Consider the following 15,000-nt stretch of genomic DNA (forward strand, 5'->3'; position numbering starts at 1 on the left):
CCAAACCTGCTTAGATTCTGAGATTGGGCATTGACTCTTTATTTATTTAAAAAATTTTTTTGCAAATTTATTACATAATTACTGAAAATTTCCAAAAGTACTAACCAGGCCCAAACCTGTTTCGGTTTTCTAAGACTGGGCATTGACTCTTTTTTTTTTTTTTTTTTTTTGCTAGATTATTAGACAATTAATGAAAAGTTCCAAAACTACTAAGCAGGCCCAAACTTGTTTCGGTTTTCTAAGACTGGGCATTGACTCTTTTTTTTTTTTTTTTTTTTTTTTGCTAGATTATCAGACAATTAGTGAAAAGTTCCAAAACTACTAAACAGGCCCAAACCTGTTTCGGTTTTCTAAGACTGGGCATTGACTCTTTTTTTTTTTTTTTTTTTTTATTTATGCAAAACTCTTAGATAATTACTGAAAAATTCCAAAAGTACTAGGCTGCAAAGAGAGGGCTATTTAAAGATCAGCCACTATAACCGCCAGTGCATTATATAAGTAGAGAAGGAAACCTAAAAGCTTACAGCACCTGGTATTCCCAGGCGGTCTCCCATCCAAGTACTAACCAGGCCCAAACCTGCTTAGCTTCCGAGATCAGACGAGATCGGGCATAGCCAGGCTGGTATGGCCGTAAGCGAATGAGGCTGCAAAGAGAGGGCTATTTAAAGATCAGCCACTATAATCGGTATTTCCAAGCAGTCTCCCATCCAAGTACTAACTGGGCCCAAACCTGCTTAGATTCTGAGATTGGGCATTGACTCTTTATTTATTTAATATTTTTTTTTGCAAATTTATTACATAATTACTGAAAATTTCCAAAAGTACTAACCAGGCCCAAACCTGTTTCGGTTTTCTAAGACTGGGCATTGACTCTTTTTTTTTTTTTTTTTTTTTGCTTTGCTAGATTATTAGACAATTAGTGAAAAGTTCCAAAACTACTAAACAGGCCCAAACCTGTTTCGGTTTTCTAAGACTGGGCATTGAATCTTTTTTTTTTTTTTTTTTTTGTTATTTATGCAAAACTCTTAGATAATTACTGAAAAATTCCAAAAGTACTAGGCTGCAAAGAGAGGGCTATTTAAAGATCAGCCACTATAACCGCCAGTGCATTATATAAGTAGAGAAGGAAACCTAAAAGCTTACAGCACCTGGTATTCCCAGGCGGTCTCCCATCCAAGTACTAACCAGGCCCAAACCTGCTTAGCTTCCGAGATCAGACGAGATCGGGCATAGCCAGGCTGGTATGGCTGTAAGCGAAGGTGGCTGCAAAGAGAGGGCTATTTAAAGATCAGCCACTATAACTGCCAGTGCATTATATAAGTAGAGAAGGAAACCTAAAAGCTTACAGCACCTGGTATTCCCAGGCGGTCTCCCATCCAAGTACTAACCAGGCCCAAACCTGCTTAGCTTCCGAGATCAGACGAGATCGGGCATAGCCAGGCTGGTATGGCCGTAAGCGAAGGAGGCTGCAAAGAGAGGGCTATTTAAAGATCAGCCACTATAATCGGTATTTCCAAGCAGTCTCCCATCCAAGTACTAACTGGGCCCAAACCTGCTTAGATTCTGAGATTGGGCATTGACTCTTTATTTATTTAAATTTTTTTTTTGCAAATTTATTACATAATTACTGAAAATTTCCAAAAGTACTAACCAGGCCCAAACCTGTTTCGGTTTTCTAAGACTGGGCATTGACTCTTTTTTTTTTTTTTTTTTTGCTAGATTATTAGACAATTAATGAAAAGTTCCAAAACTACTAAACAGGCCCAAACCTGTTTCGGTTTTCTTTTTTTTTTTTTTTTTCCTCACTTTATTTAAATTTTCCATATAAACAAAATATAACATACAATTACAAAACATATACATATACTTATATAACCTTCATACATACATGTATGTATATACATATACACACATACACATACATATTGTTAATAAAAGGATCCACACAACAAATGATACAAATGATAACAAGAAGATAGTAAGACAAGCAAATAATAACTAAAAAAAAAAAAAAAAAAAAAAAAAAAAAAAAAAAAAAAAAAAAAAAAAAAAAAAAAAAAAAAAAAAAAAAAAAAAAAAAAAAAAAAAAAAAAAAAAAAAAACACACCTATAAAGCTTGGTCATCCATAACTATAAATAAATGAATAAAATAATAATAATAATAATAATAATAATAATAATAATAATAAAAGAATAATTATTTACAAAACAAAACCCCAGGTACAAAGAGGTGCTAAACATATTGAGCACAGCCGACATATCCCTAAAATAGGGTACCAGTCTATATATCGGGGGAGGAAAATAATTACTACCAGAGGAGATGTATATACAGATGAATGAAGGCCTTTCATTTTCCTACATATCCAAGGAAAGGTCCCCAAATTCTATTGAAATTATCAGAGGATCCCTTCATTGTGTGTCTGATTTTTTCTAGTTTAATAAAATGGAAAATATCTTTAATCCATAAAGAATGAGTAGGAGGTTTAGACGATTTCCAGTTTAATAAAATTAAACGCCTTGCCAGCAGTGTCACAAAGGCTACAAAGTCAGACTTATATTTGGGTATATTAAGAGAAGGGGAAAGAGTACCAAATAAAGCAGTGAAAGCCAGAGGTTCAATATGATTTGTAAGAACTTCAGATAGTGTTTTAAAAATTTGGGACCAATAATTTTGTAGGGAGGGACAGGACCAAAACATGTGTGCAGTAGTTGCGTGGGCCTGGTGACAACGGTCACATGTGGGATCCACTTCAGGATATATTTTTGAAAGTCTAACTTTGGTCCAGTGGGTACGGTGAAGAATTTTAAACTGAATCAGAGCATGTCTGGCACAAAAAGATGAAGAGTGTACACGCCGTAGAATCTTTTCCCACTGTTCTTCTGAAATGTTTTCTCCTATGTCCTCCTCCCACTGAGATTTAATGGTTGTAAGTGGGCATTCACGCAAAGTGCAAATTGCATTATAAAGATAAGAGATCATACCCTTCATAATATGGGTGGGCTTGAAAAAAAAATCAATAGGAGTGGCTCTAGGGAGATTAGGAAATTGAGGGTGCATGTCTCGAACGAAGCTACGAACCTGCAAATACCTAAAAAATTGATATTTGGGCAGTGTAAATTTTTCTGTTAGTTGCTGGAAAGATGCAAAGACATTATCTATATATAGATCGTTAAATGTTATAATGCCCAGTGCTGACCATTGTGAAAAAGAACTATCCATCAGTGATGGTGGGAAAACAAAATTTGCTGCTACAGGTGCAAAGATGGAATAGGTTTGTAATCCAAAGTGGTGCCTGAATTGTCTCCAGATTCTCAGCGTAGTTTTAACAATGACATTTTTAGTATAGGGAGATGAAGAGCATTTAATGGGGGCATGTAATAAGGCTGTCAGTGAAGTGGGCATGCATGAAGTAGCCTCCATATTAAACCATCCAGATGAGTCTTGAGATTGATCCTGATTTAACCAGTATTGCATGACTCTGAGATTTGAAGCCCAATAATAAAATTGTAAATTAGGCAGAGCCATACCCCCAAGTATTTTGGGTCTCTGAAGGAATGTCTTACGAATTTTGGGTATCTTTTTATTCCAGATAAATCCTAGGATTAAGGAATCAATTTTACGAAAAAAGTGTTGAGGCAGGAAAATAGGTATACACTGAAAATAATAGGAGAATTTAGGAAGAATATTCATTTTAACTGAATTAATTCTTCCAACCAAGGAAAGGGGGAGCAAAGACCAGCGCTCAAAATCTTTCTCCATCTGGAGTAACAAATTAGCAAAGTTAAATTTAAAAAGATCTTTGAATTTATCCGTGATGCAGACTCCAAGATAAGTAAATCTATGGTGTGCAATCATAAATGGAAAATTATATAAAGGATAGTCCCTAGCTGCAGAATTCAGTGGAAAAATTTCGCTCTTGCTCAGATTTAATTTGTAACCAGAAATTATTCCGAATGATTTCAAAATATTAAGAGCTGCCGGTATCGATCTAGCTATATCAGAAATATAAAGGAGGAGATCATCCGCATACAAAGACACTTTTTGCTCTGAACCCATTCTTTTTATGCCTTTTATAGATGAATCAAACCTCAGTGCAATAGCAAGGGGTTCGATAGCGATGGCGAAGAGGAGTGGACTCAAGGGACATCCCTGACGAGTGGACCGGTGGAGGGAAAAATAGTCAGAACGGGTATTGTTGGTTCTGACAGACGCTTGGGGGGCAGAATATAATAACCTCACCCAAGAAATAAATTTATCACCAAAACCAAATTTCTCTAGTGTGTAAAAGAGATATTTCCACTCCACCCGGTCAAAGGCCTTCTCTGCATCTAGTGAAATTACTGCCTCTGGGACAGCAGAAGAAGAGGGATTATATATAATGTTAAACAGTTTTCTAATATTAAAAAAAGAATGCCTGTTTTTAATAAACCCAGTCTGGTCTGGAGAAATTATGGTTGGTAACACGGATTCTAGCCGTAAAGCCAGCAACTTAGACAAGAGTTTAAAGTCAACATTAAGGAGGCTGATCGGGCGATAGGAAGTGCAATGCAAGGGATCTTTATTTTTCTTTAAAATTAGAGAAATAGAGGCCTGATTAAGTGTTTGGGGAAGCTTGAGCGAAACAAATGAATCAAAATACATTTCAATTAAAATGGGCGCCAACTTATCAAAAAATGTTTTATAAAACTCAACTGGGTACCCATCTGGCCCAGGGCATTTACCAGACTGCATAGAAGTAACAGCCCGAGTAAGCTCTTCTATAGTGATAGGTTCTTCTAACTGAGCCGCAGAATCAACAGTGGGTAAATTCAGTTCACTAAAAAAGGCATCAAAAGCCCGGGGGTCATCAATTTGTTCAGATGCATACAAGGAAATAAAATATTCTTTGAAATAATCATTAATTAGCTGAGGGTTTGTTGTTACCCCTGAGAGGGTTTGAATCTGAGCAATGTGATGAGAGGATGAGTCTTGTCGTAACTGATGGGCCAGTAGTTTACTTGCCTTGTCACCCTCTTCATAATACTTGTATCTGGATCTAAACATTAAATTCTCTGCATGACTTGATGAAAGTATGTCAAACTCTGCCTGTAGAGCAAGACGCTCCTTGTATATATCTGGAAGTGTAGAGACTGCGTATTTACTATCTATTTGGGCAATTTTCTGAACAATCTCGGATAATTTCCGTTTCCTCATTTTTTCCTTGTATGCAGTATATGAAATGATTTGGCCCCTTAAGTAAGCCTTCATAGTTTCCCAAAAAAGGGATGGTGAAACATCTGAAGTCTTGTTTGTAGATATAAAGACATCTATTTGATTAGACACAAATTCCACAAAATGTTCATCTGACAGCATACGGGTGTTTAGACGCCAAGGTGGGCGTGTACCATCAAGCTCCTTAATACAAACCTTCAAACTAATTGGCGCATGGTCTGAAATAACTATAGCACTATATGAGCATGATTCAACAAGTGAAATCAACCTATTATCTATCAGAAAAAAGTCAATCCGAGTGAAAGTATGATGCACATGAGAAAAGAATGAGTATTCTTTCCCTGATGGGTTGAAAAACCGCCAAGGATCTGAAACATTGAACTCTTCCATAAAAGACTTAATTACCTGTGCAGACTTTGAAGGTGTATTATGTCTAACAGAGGAGCGATCAAGTTTAGGATTAATCCAGCAGTTAAAATCACCTCCCAGAATAAGATGATGTGAAGATGTATCAGGCAGCACAGAGAATAAATGTCTAAAAAAATTATCATTGTCCCAGTTGGGCGCATAAACATTGGCGAGAATAACTGGAAAATTACTGATTTTACCTGAAACAATAACAAATCTCCCATTAGAATCTGCTATAACCTCCGAACATACAAAGGGAACAGACCTGTGTATCAGGATTGCCACACCCCTGGCTTTACCCTGAAATTTAGAGTGGAATACTTGACCGACCCATCTTCTTCTCAACAATAGGTGGTCGTGAATTCTAAGATGTGTTTCTTGAAGGTATACAATGTGGGCTCCTAAATGTTGGAGGTGTTGTAATATCTTGCTACGTTTAATTGGTGCGTTCACTCCTTTACAGTTCCAGCTAACGAAAGTGAAACTCCTCCCGCCTGGCAGATGAGTCGCTCTAGGCTGCGTCATAGTCAAAATTTATCAAATTGTAAGTCAGCGAAATCAACCTTTCCAATGTGATTGACCGATACTGATACGGAGACCAAGAAAAAAAAAAAAAAAAAAAAAAAAAAAAAAAAAAAAAAAAAAAAAAAAAAAAAAAAAAAAAAAAAAATACAACAACTTGCAAAAGCGAACAGTAAAGAAACACCTTAACCAGCCCAACCCATCCCAGCAGAAGCATCTCCCCAAATGAGACGCATGCATTCCCCTTTTAACACAACTACAATTCACTTTATGCTGCCTCGGAGAAAACGACTAAGTAATTAAGAAAAAAAAAAAATGGAACACAGTGCGATATAAACACGTGATTAGACTCCGTCCACAGTGCCGTTAACCCATAGACGTGTGCGAACTTATCTTAAACTAACATAGCTATAATATTAGAAATAACCCACGGAGAAGACAAGTTATCTAGCATGATGATTGCATTATTCATATTCTGTCCGTTTATATTTACCGAGTGTCAAAGCCATATTCACTGTTTACCTCAAGCGTTTGCGGGCAAGACAGTTTTTTTAATGAAATCCGATGCGGCGACGGGGTCCTCAAACTTGTGTACAGCTCCATTGGGAAGAGTGATCCGCAGCACAGCAGGAAACAGAAGGCCAAATTTAACCCCGGGGCATGAGTGTAGAAGACGTTTCGTGTCCCTGAAGGCAGCCCTTTTCCTGACAACTGCCGTTGTGTAGTCCGCGAAAATAGACAGTTTATTCCCATCATGAGTCAGAGGAGACAGTTGCGCAGCGCGTCGTAGGATCTCATCGCGGGCTTGAAAGTAGTGAACTCTTATGACAATGGGACGGGGGGGTTCCCCTTTTCTTGGCCTCTCACGAAGTGTGCGATGTGCCCGATCAAGTAGAGGCTTTTCCTGGAGATGTAGTAAGCTCTGCAGAAGATGAGCAACAAACTCTGTTGGATGTGTACCCTCAGCTCCCTCAGGTAGTCCGACAAGGCGAATGTTATTTCGTCTGGATCTTCCTTCCAAGTCTTCACATTTAGCGTCCAGATGTCCCACTTGTTTTTGGAGCGTGGAGATTGCGGATTCTAGTTCGGTTATGCGATCACTGTGGTCGGATGTTGAGCGTTCCAGTTCTCTGATAGTGTCAGCATTAGAATCCACTTTCTGCTGCATAGGCCCAAGCCAGTCTTTGACCTCCTGTCTAACTGTGGCGATCTCCGAACGCAAATCGGTTGACAGGGAATCGATTTTCTTGCATATGTCATTTTTGACCGACTCCAGCATGCCCTGAATGAGAGTTATATTTGCAGATGAACTGTCAGCAGAACTTGTATTCGCGGAGGCCACATCAGTATCATCCGATGACTGTGCAGTTTTGCTGCGGCCACTCTTACCCGCGTCCGTTTTCGCTCGAGACGACGACATATTAGTGACTTACAGTCTATATACGTGGACTAAATAATGATAATAAACTAGTTTTATAACTTGTCCAAAGTAAATGTACAAAACTGTGCGAGAAAATGAATAAATATAGCACTTTCTCACAGAGCAGCGGGGAAACACGTCTTACATCCTACACAAGGAATAGCGCCCCCTTCCTGTTTCGGTTTTCTAAGACTGGGCATTGACTCTTTTTTTTTTTTTTTTTTTTTTATTTATGCAAAACTCTTAGATAATTACTGAAAAATTCCAAAAGTACTAGGCTGCAAAGAGAGGGCTATTTAAAGATCAGCCACTATAACCGCCAGTGCATTATATAAGTAGAGAAGGAAACCTAAAAGCTTACAGCACCTGGTATTCCCAGGCGGTCTCCCATCCAAGTACTTACCAGGCCCAAACCTGCTTAGCTTCCGAGATCAGACGAGATCGGGCATAGCCAGGCTGGTATGGCCGTAAGCGAAGGAGGCTGCAAAGAGAGGGCTATTTAAAGATCAGCCACTATAATCGGTATTTCCAAGCAGTCTCCCATCCAAGTACTAACTGGGCCCAAACCTGCTTAGATTCTGAGATTGGGCATTGACTCTTTATTTATTTAATTTTTTTTTTTGCAAATTTATTACATAATTACTGAAAATTTCCAAAAGTACTAACCAGGCCCAAACCTGTTTCGGTTTTCTAAGACTGGGCATTGACTCTTTTTTTTTTTTTTTTTTTTTGCTAGATTATTAGACAATTAATGAAAAGTTCCAAAACTACTAAACAGGCCCAAACCTGTTTCGGTTTTCTAAGACTGGGCATTGACTCTTTTTTTTTTTTTTTTTTTTTTTGCTAGATTATTAGACAATTAGTGAAAAGTTCCAAAACTACTAAACAGGCCCAAACCTGTTTCGGTTTTCTAAGACTGGGCATTGACTCTTTTTTTTTTTTTTTTTTTTTACTTATGCAAAACTCTTAGATAATTACTGAAAAATTCCAAAAGTACTGGGCTGCAAAGAGAGGGCTATTTAAAGATCAGCCACTATAACTGCCAGTGCATTATATAAGTAGAGAAGGAAACCTAAAAGCTTACAGCACCTGGTATTCCCAGGCGGTCTCACATCCAAGTACTAACCAGGCCCAAACCTGCTTAGCTTCCGAGATCAGACGAGATCGGGCATAGCCATGCTGGTATGGCCGTAAGCGAACGAGGCTGCAAAGAGAGGGCTATTTAAAGATCAGCCACTATAATCGGTATTTCCAGGCAGTCTCCCATCCAAGTACTAACTGGGCCCAAACCTGCTTAGATTCTGAGATTGGGCATTGACTCTTTATTTATTTAAAATTTTTTTTGCAAATTTATTACATAATTACTGAAAATTTCCAAAAGTACTAACCTGGCCCAAACCTGTTTCGGTTTTCTAAGACTGGGCATTGACTCTTTTTTTTTTTTTTTTTTATTTATGCAAAACTCTTAGATAATTACTGAAATATTCCAAAAGTACTAGGCTGCAAAGAGAGGGCTATTTAAAGATCAGCCACTATAACCGCCAGTGCATTATATAAGTAGAGAAGGAAACCTAAAAGCTTACAGCACCTGGTATTCCCAGGCGGTCTCCCATCCAAGTACTAACCAGGCCCAAACCTGCTTAGCTTCCGAGATCAGACGAGATCGGGCATAGCCAGGCTGGTATGGCCATAAGCGAATGAGGCTGCAAAGAGAGGGCTATTTAAAGATCAGCCACTATAATCGGTATTTCCAAGCAGTCTCCCATCCAAGTACTAACTGGGCCCAAACCTGCTTAGATTCTGAGATTGGGCATTGACTCTTTATTTATTTAATTTTTTTTTTTGCAAATTTATTACATAATTACTGAAAATTTCCAAAAGTACTAACCAGGCCCAAACCTGTTTCGGTTTTCTAAGACTGGGCATTGACTCTTTTTTTTTTTTTTTTGTTTTGCTAGATTATTAGACAATTAGTGAAAAGTTCCAAAACTACTAAACAGGCCCAAACCTGTTTCGGTTTTCTAAGACTGGGCATTGAATCTTTTTTTTTTTTTTTTTTTTTATTTATGCAAAACTCTTAGATAATTACTGAAAAATTCCAAAAGTACTAGGCTGCAAAGAGAGGGCTATTTAAAGATCAGCCACTATAACCGCCAGTGCATTATATAAGTAGAGAAGGAAACCTAAAAGCTTACAGCACCTGGTATTCCCAGGCGGTCTCCCATCCAAGTACTAACCAGGCCCAAACCTGCTTAGCTTCCGAGATCAGGCATAGCCAGGCTGGTATGGCCGTAAGCGAAGGTGGCTGCAAAGAGAGGGCTATTTAAAGATCAGCCACTATAACTGCCAGTGCATTATATAAGTAGAGAAGGAAACCTAAAAGCTTACAGCACCTGGTATTCCCAGGCGGTCTCCCATCCAAGTACTAACCAGGCCCAAACCTGCTTAGCTTCCGAGATCAGACGAGATCGGGCATAGCCATGCTGGTATGGCCGTAAGCGAACGAGGCTGCAAAGAGAGGGCTATTTAAAGATCAGCCACTATAATCGGTATTTCCAGGCAGTCTCCCATCCAAGTACTAACTGGGCCCAAACCTGCTTAGATTCTGAGATTGGGCATTGACTCTTTATTTATTTAAAATTTTTTTTGCAAATTTATTACATAATTACTGAAAATTTCCAAAAGTACTAACCTGGCCCAAACCTGTTTCGGTTTTCTAAGACTGGGCATTGACTCTTTTTTTTTTTTTTTTTTTATTTATGCAAAACTCTTAGATAATTACTGAAATATTCCAAAAGTACTAGGCTGCAAAGAGAGGGCTATTTAAAGATCAGCCACTATAACCGCCAGTGCATTATATAAGTAGAGAAGGAAACCTAAAAGCTTACAGCACCTGGTATTCCCAGGCGGTCTCCCATCCAAGTACTAACCAGGCCCAAACCTGCTTAGCTTCCGAGATCAGACGAGATCGGGCATAGCCAGGCTGGTATGGCCGTAAGCGAAGGTGGCTGCAAAGAGAGGGCTATTTAAAGATCAGCCACTATAACTGCCAGTGCATTATATAAGTAGAGAAGGAAACCTAAAAGCTTACAGCACCTGGTATTCCCAGGCGGTCTCCCATCCAAGTACTAACCAGGCCCAAACCTGCTTAGCTTCCGAGATCAGACGAGATCGGGGATAGCCATGCTGGTATGGCCGTAAGCGAACGAGGCTGCAAAGAGAGGGCTATTTAAAGATCAGCCACTATAATCGGTATTTCCAGGCAGTCTCCCATCCAAGTACTAACTGGGCCCAAACCTGCTTAGATTCTGAGATTGGGCATTGACTCTTTATTTATTTAAAATTTTTTTTGCAAATTTATTACATAATTACTGAAAATTTCCAAAAGTACTAACCTGGCCCAAACCTGTTTCGGTTTTCTAAGACTGGGCATTGACTCTTTTTTTTTTTTTTTTTTTATTTATGCAAAACTCTTAGATAATTACTGAAATATTCCAAAAGTACTAGGCTGCAAAGAGAGGGCTATTTAAAGATCAGCCACTATAACCGCCAGTGCATTATATAAGTAGAGAAGGAAACCTAAAAGCTTACAGCACCTGGTATTCCCAGGCGGTCTCCCATCCAAGTACTAACCAGGCCCAAACCTGCTTAGCTTCCGAGATCAGACGAGATCGGGCATAGCCAGGCTGGTATGGCCGTAAGCGAAGGAGGCTGCAAAGAGAGGGCTATTTAAAGATCAGCCACTATAATCGGTATTTCCAAGCAGTCTCCCATCCAAGTACTAACTGGGCCCAAACCTGCTTAGATTCTGAGATTGGGCATTGACTCTTTATTTATTTAATTTTTTTTTTTGCAAATTTATTACATAATTACTGAAAATTTCCAAAAGTACTAACCAGGCCCAAACCTGTTTCGGTTTTCTAAGACTGGGCATTGACTCTTTTTTTTTTTGCTAGATTATTAGACAATTAATGAAAAGTTCCAAAACTACTAAACAGGCCCAAACCTGTTTCGGTTTTCTAAGACTGGGCATTGACTCTTTTTTTTTTTTTTTTTTTTTACTTATGCAAAACTCTTAGATAATTACTGAAAAATTCCAAAAGTACTGGGCTGCAAAGAGAGGGCTATTTAAAGATCAGCCACTATAACTGCCAGTGCATTATATAAGTAGAGAAGGAAACCTAAAAGCTTACAGCACCTGGTATTCCCAGGCGGTCTCCCATCCAAGTACTAACCAGGCCCAAACCTGCTTAGCTTCCGAGATCAGACGAGATCGGGCATAGCCAGGCTGGTATGGCCGTAAGCGAAGGAGGCTGCAAAGAGAGGGCTATTTAAAGATCAGCCACTATAATCGGTATTTCCAAGCAGTCTCCCATCCAAGTACTAACTGGGCCCAAACCTGCTTAGATTCTGAGATTGGGCATTGACTCTTTATTTATTTAATTTTTTTTTTTGCAAATTTATTACATAATTACTGAAAATTTCCAAAAGTACTAACCAGGCCCAAACCTGTTTCGGTTTTCTAAGACTGGGCATTGACTCTTTTTTTTTTTTTTTTTTTTTTTTTTTTGCTAGATTATTAGACAATTAATGAAAAGTTCCAAAACTACTAAGCAGGCCCAAACTTGTTTCGGTTTTCTAAGACTGGGCATTGACTCTTTTTTTTTTTTTTTTTTTTTTTTTGCTAGATTATCAGACAATTAGTGAAAAGTTCCAAAACTACTAAACAGGCCCAAACCTGTTTCGGTTTTCTAAGACTGGGCATTGACTCTTTTTTTTTTTTTTTTTTTTTTATTTATGCAAAACTCTTAGATAATTACTGAAAAATTCCAAAAGTACTAGGCTGCAAAGAGAGGGCTATTTAAAGATCAGCCACTATAACCGCCAGTGCATTATATAAGTAGAGAAGGAAACCTAAAAGCTTACAGCACCTGGTATTCCCAGGCGGTCTCCCATCCAAGTACTAACCAGGCCCAAACCTGCTTAGCTTCCGAGATCAGACGAGATCGGGCATAGCCAGGCTGGTATGGCCATAAGCGAATGAGGCTGCAAAGAGAGGGCTATTTAAAGATCAGCCACTATAATCGGTATTTCCAAGCAGTCTCCCATCCAAGTACTAACTGGGCCCAAACCTGCTTAGATTCTGAGATTGGGCATTGACTCTTTATTTATTTAATTTTTTTTTTTGCAAATTTATTACATAATTACTGAAAATTTCCAAAAGTACTAACCAGGCCCAAACCTGTTTCGGTTTTCTAAGACTGGGCATTGACTCTTTTTTTTTTTTTTTTGTTTTGCTAGATTATTAGACAATTAGTGAAAAGTTCCAAAACTACTAAACAGGCCCAAACCTGTTTCGGTTTTCTAAGACTGGGCATTGAATCTTTTTTTTTTTTTTTTTTTTTTATTTATGCAAAACTCTTAGATAATTACTGAAAAATTCCAAAAGTACTAGGCTGCAAAGAGAGGGCTATTTAAAGATCAGCCACTATAACCGCCAGTGCATTATATAAGTAGAGAAGGAAACCTAAAAGCTTACAGCACCTGGTATTCCCAGGCGGTCTCCCATCCAAGTACTAACCAGGCCCAAACCTGCTTAGCTTCCGAGATCAGGCATAGCCAGGCTGGTATGGCCGTAAGCGAAGGTGGCTGCAAAGAGAGGGCTATTTAAAGATCAGCCACTATAACTGCCAGTGCATTATATAAGTAGAGAAGGAAACCTAAAAGCTTACAGCACCTGGTATTCCCAGGCGGTCTCCCATCCAAGTACTAACCAGGCCCAAACCTGCTTAGCTTCCGAGATCAGACGAGATCGGGCATAGCCATGCTGGTATGGCCGTAAGCGAACGAGGCTGCAAAGAGAGGGCTATTTAAAGATCAGCCACTATAATCGGTATTTCCAGGCAGTCTCCCATCCAAGTACTAACTGGGCCCAAACCTGCTTAGATTCTGAGATTGGGCATTGACTCTTTATTTATTTAAAATTTTTTTTGCAAATTTATTACATAATTACTGAAAATTTCCAAAAGTACTAACCTGGCCCAAACCTGTTTCGGTTTTCTAAGACTGGGCATTGACTCTTTTTTTTTTTTTTTTTTTATTTATGCAAAACTCTTAGATAATTACTGAAATATTCCAAAAGTACTAGGCTGCAAAGAGAGGGCTATTTAAAGATCAGCCACTATAACCGCCAGTGCATTATATAAGTAGAGAAGGAAACCTAAAAGCTTACAGCACCTGGTATTCCCAGGCGGTCTCCCATCCAAGTACTAACCAGGCCCAAACCTGCTTAGCTTCCGAGATCAGACGAGATCGGGCATAGCCAGGCTGGTATGGCCGTAAGCGAAGGAGGCTGCAAAGAGAGGGCTATTTAAAGATCAGCCACTATAATCGGTATTTCCAAGCAGTCTCCCATCCAAGTACTAACTGGGCCCAAACCTGCTTAGATTCTGAGATTGGGCATTGACTCTTTATTTATTTAATTTTTTTTTTTTGCAAATTTATTACATAATTACTGAAAATTTCCAAAAGTACTAACCAGGCCCAAACCTGTTTCGGTTTTCTAAGACTGGGCATTGACTCTTTTTTATTTGCTAGATTATTAGACAATTAATGAAAAGTTCCAAAACTACTAAACAGGCCCAAACCTGTTTCGGTTTTCTAAGACTGGGCATTGACTCTTTTTTATTTATTTTTTTTTTTTGCTAGATTATTAGACAATTAGTGAAAAGTTCCAAAACTACTAAACAGGCCCAAACCTGTTTCGGTTTTCTAAGACTGGGCATTGACTCTTTTTTTTTTTTTTTTTTTTTACTTATGCAAAACTCTTAGATAATTACTGAAAAATTCCAAAAGTACTGGGCTGCCAAGAGAGGGCTATTTAAAGATCAGCCACTATAACTGCCAGTGCATTATATAAGTAGAGAAGGAAACCTAAAAGCTTACAGCACCTGGTATTCCCAGGCGGTCTCCCATCCAAGTACTAACCAGGCCCAAACCTGCTTAGCTTCCGAGATCAGACGAGATCGGGCATAGCCATGCTGGTATGGCCGTAAGCGAACGAGGCTGCAAAGAGAGGGCTATTTAAAGATCAGCCACTATAATCGGTATTTCCAGGCAGTCTCCCATCCAAGTACTAACTGGGCCCAAACCTGCTTAGATTCTGAGATTGGGCATTGACTCTTTATTTATTTAAAAAATTTTTTGCAAATTTATTACATAATTACTGAAAATTTCCAAAAGTACTAACCTGGCCCAAACCTGTTTCGGTTTTCTAAGACTGGGCATTGACTCTTTTTTTTTTTTTTTTTTTATTTATGCAAAACTCTTAGATAATTACTGAAATATTCCAAAAGTACTAGGCTGCAAAGAGAGGGCTATTTAAAGATCAGCCACTATAACCGCCAGTGCATTATATAAGTAGAGAAGGAAACCTAAA

General features: G+C 38.6%; 15 non-coding genes and 2 pseudogenes across 15 annotated transcripts; all 17 read right to left on the minus strand.

Moving 5' to 3' along the window:
- Positions 1-517: 517 nt before the first annotated feature.
- LOC132136501 (5S ribosomal RNA) lies at positions 518-636 on the minus strand. The gene has a single exon (XR_009431363.1). It is a non-coding gene; the product is annotated as a 5S ribosomal RNA (ribosomal RNA).
- Positions 637-1,136: 500 nt separating this feature from the next.
- Positions 1,137-1,255, minus strand: LOC132135249 (5S ribosomal RNA). Its single transcript, XR_009430202.1, has one exon. It is a non-coding gene; the product is annotated as a 5S ribosomal RNA (ribosomal RNA).
- An 84-nt stretch (positions 1,256-1,339) lies between these two features.
- LOC132136503 (5S ribosomal RNA) lies at positions 1,340-1,458 on the minus strand. The gene has a single exon (XR_009431365.1). It is a non-coding gene; the product is annotated as a 5S ribosomal RNA (ribosomal RNA).
- A 6,458-nt stretch (positions 1,459-7,916) lies between these two features.
- Positions 7,917-8,035, minus strand: LOC132135267 (5S ribosomal RNA). The gene has a single exon (XR_009430219.1). It is a non-coding gene; the product is annotated as a 5S ribosomal RNA (ribosomal RNA).
- A 604-nt stretch (positions 8,036-8,639) lies between these two features.
- LOC132136194 (5S ribosomal RNA) lies at positions 8,640-8,758 on the minus strand. The gene has a single exon (XR_009431092.1). It is a non-coding gene; the product is annotated as a 5S ribosomal RNA (ribosomal RNA).
- Positions 8,759-9,138: 380 nt separating this feature from the next.
- LOC132135283 (5S ribosomal RNA) lies at positions 9,139-9,257 on the minus strand. Its single transcript, XR_009430234.1, has one exon. It is a non-coding gene; the product is annotated as a 5S ribosomal RNA (ribosomal RNA).
- A 493-nt stretch (positions 9,258-9,750) lies between these two features.
- LOC132136292 (5S ribosomal RNA) lies at positions 9,751-9,859 on the minus strand (annotated as a pseudogene).
- An 84-nt stretch (positions 9,860-9,943) lies between these two features.
- LOC132135683 (5S ribosomal RNA) lies at positions 9,944-10,062 on the minus strand. Its single transcript, XR_009430613.1, has one exon. It is a non-coding gene; the product is annotated as a 5S ribosomal RNA (ribosomal RNA).
- A 381-nt stretch (positions 10,063-10,443) lies between these two features.
- Positions 10,444-10,562, minus strand: LOC132136504 (5S ribosomal RNA). The gene has a single exon (XR_009431366.1). It is a non-coding gene; the product is annotated as a 5S ribosomal RNA (ribosomal RNA).
- An 84-nt stretch (positions 10,563-10,646) lies between these two features.
- Positions 10,647-10,765, minus strand: LOC132135904 (5S ribosomal RNA). Its single transcript, XR_009430820.1, has one exon. It is a non-coding gene; the product is annotated as a 5S ribosomal RNA (ribosomal RNA).
- Positions 10,766-11,146: 381 nt separating this feature from the next.
- LOC132136505 (5S ribosomal RNA) lies at positions 11,147-11,265 on the minus strand. Its single transcript, XR_009431367.1, has one exon. It is a non-coding gene; the product is annotated as a 5S ribosomal RNA (ribosomal RNA).
- A 483-nt stretch (positions 11,266-11,748) lies between these two features.
- Positions 11,749-11,867, minus strand: LOC132136506 (5S ribosomal RNA). Its single transcript, XR_009431368.1, has one exon. It is a non-coding gene; the product is annotated as a 5S ribosomal RNA (ribosomal RNA).
- A 614-nt stretch (positions 11,868-12,481) lies between these two features.
- On the minus strand, positions 12,482-12,600 carry LOC132135284 (5S ribosomal RNA). Its single transcript, XR_009430235.1, has one exon. It is a non-coding gene; the product is annotated as a 5S ribosomal RNA (ribosomal RNA).
- A 494-nt stretch (positions 12,601-13,094) lies between these two features.
- LOC132136293 (5S ribosomal RNA) lies at positions 13,095-13,203 on the minus strand (annotated as a pseudogene).
- An 84-nt stretch (positions 13,204-13,287) lies between these two features.
- On the minus strand, positions 13,288-13,406 carry LOC132135684 (5S ribosomal RNA). The gene has a single exon (XR_009430614.1). It is a non-coding gene; the product is annotated as a 5S ribosomal RNA (ribosomal RNA).
- A 381-nt stretch (positions 13,407-13,787) lies between these two features.
- Positions 13,788-13,906, minus strand: LOC132136507 (5S ribosomal RNA). The gene has a single exon (XR_009431369.1). It is a non-coding gene; the product is annotated as a 5S ribosomal RNA (ribosomal RNA).
- Positions 13,907-14,500: 594 nt separating this feature from the next.
- Positions 14,501-14,619, minus strand: LOC132135685 (5S ribosomal RNA). Its single transcript, XR_009430615.1, has one exon. It is a non-coding gene; the product is annotated as a 5S ribosomal RNA (ribosomal RNA).
- Positions 14,620-15,000: the final 381 nt, after the last annotated feature.

This window comes from Carassius carassius, unplaced genomic scaffold, assembly GCF_963082965.1.
Source record: "Carassius carassius unplaced genomic scaffold, fCarCar2.1 SCAFFOLD_60, whole genome shotgun sequence".
Classification (NCBI taxonomy): Eukaryota; Metazoa; Chordata; class Actinopteri; order Cypriniformes; family Cyprinidae; genus Carassius; species Carassius carassius.